This window comes from Bison bison, unplaced genomic scaffold (assembly GCF_000754665.1).
Source record: "Bison bison bison isolate TAMUID 2011002044 unplaced genomic scaffold, Bison_UMD1.0 scf7180017864224, whole genome shotgun sequence".
NCBI classification, from domain to species: domain Eukaryota; kingdom Metazoa; phylum Chordata; class Mammalia; order Artiodactyla; family Bovidae; genus Bison; species Bison bison.
Genome location: NW_011494796.1, coordinates 5,193,849 through 5,195,841, shown reverse-complemented (window position 1 = coordinate 5,195,841; position 1,993 = coordinate 5,193,849).

Sequence of the window (1,993 nt, the reverse complement as noted above, 5' to 3'; positions counted from 1 at the left end):
CTGCCCAGTAGGGGTGGGCTGCTCTGGTCCCCGGGGGAGGGGCCTTCCAGGCGGGATGCAGCCTCAGCACTGGCATGCGGTGGAGTCAGCACTGCTGGGGAGGAGCCAGGGGTGCCAGGGAGCACCAGCCAGTCTCCTCCTGTCTTGTGAAGCCTGCCCAGTCTCTCCACCAGTCCCACTTCATTCCCCTCAACCTGGAGTGTGGTTCCATTGTGTCGGGAGCAGATGGTGTGGGGCACCTCCCTTGGCTCTGAGCACCTCCCTCAGCCCTGGGGAGCACAGAGTCCCCCTGCCCCCAACCTGCCTTATGATCGCTAATGAGATCACGTCTGCCTCCTGGGAAGGGGCGATTAGCCTGCTGCACTGGGTTATTACCCTTTACAAGAGGCCTGCCCAGCTGTCTGCCCGCCCCAGGCCACACACACCTGGCCAGGCCAGAATGGCTCAGAGCCACCCGCTGGCAGCAGGCTCCTTAGTAGACACAGCCTCCAGGGCGGGCAGCCGGAGCTGGGAGAGGGAACCGCACCTGGGCCTGCCTGGGCCTTGGGGCCAATCACAGGAGGAGTGGTGCATCCCTGCAGTGACCCCCCAACCCAGCTGAGCCTGAGGAGGTGGAGGGTCACTCCGTAGGCCCTCACGGACAAGGGAGGACCCCCACGGTGCTGAGGTCCAGGGGTCTCAGAGGGCAAGGGCCTCACCCAGTGGAAGCCCTTGAGGCCCCTGCCGTGCATGGGGAAACTCTGTCTCCCCTGGGGCCACGGGGGCTGTGAAGGGAGGTGCCCACAGTCCATGCAGGGCTCCTGCTGAAGTGGGCCAACACGGCTTCCTCCACTCAGATCTGTCTCTCCCCCAGCGCGGGGATGCTAGAACATCACCACCCCTGCCTTCCCAGGTTCCCCTGCCAGCCCCTGCCTTTCCCTTGGTTTGGCTGGCTTCCAGTCTGGAGTCAGGGTGGCAGGCAGAGGAAGGGGTGGCCGAGAACATTCTCAGGGTGCCCTGGGACATGCCCACCGTCCACAGGAGGCCCGCAGGCCAGGAGGACAGGAAACCCTGCACCAGACCAGGCTGTCTCCTCCCCATCACCCTACCCCGTGCTAACCTCCATCCACCCTTTCTGTGCTGCCCATCCAGCTCGGGCCGGGGGGCTGCCGGCTTCCTGCACCCGCACACCTGCTCTTGTGCAGCTGCCTGTAGGCCTCCATGGGTCTGCAGGGCCTTTGGGGAGGCCCACGTGGGTGTCCCTGCCCTTGCCTGGGGAAGGATGGGCCCTCACACTGTGCCTGAGCACCTGTCCTTTGGCTTTGATCTTAGTCCAAACCCAAAGAGCTCACATATTGTCTTTCAGATTATTCTGTGGGGGAGGGGAGAGCAGCAAGAACAGGTGTCTGTGTTGGGTAATGGTCTTCGGCAGTAGGTAAGGGGCAAGCAAGACACCCAGATGACCCCACCCTGCATGGGGCCTAGAGAGTTGGAGGCCTGAACTGAACTCCTCAGAGCAGGCCCTTCAAAGCCTTTGTTTGCTAGGGCTGAGGTCATAAAACACCATGGGTGTTCTGCTCAGTTGCTTCAGTCATGTCTGACTCCTCTCAACCCTATCAACTGTAGCCCACCAGGCTCCTCCATCCATGGGGTTCTCCAGGCAAGAATACTGGGGTGGGCTGCCATGCCCTCCTCCAGGGGATCTTCCCAACCCAGGGATTGAACCCACATCTCTACATCTCCTGCATTGGCAGGGGGGTTCTTTACCTGGGAAGCCCCATAAAACACTATTGGGGGCTCAAATGACAGAAGTCTGTCTTCTCTGAGTTCTAGAGGCTGGAGGGCCACAATCGAGGTATCGGCAGTGTTGGTTCCCTCTCTGGGCTGATGAGGGCAGGATCTGCTCCAGGCTTCTCTCCTGACTCACAGGTGGCTGTCTCCTCCCTGTATCTTCACCTGCTCTTCCTCTGTGACTGTCCAAACTTCCTCTTCTGATAAGGACACCAATCAGATT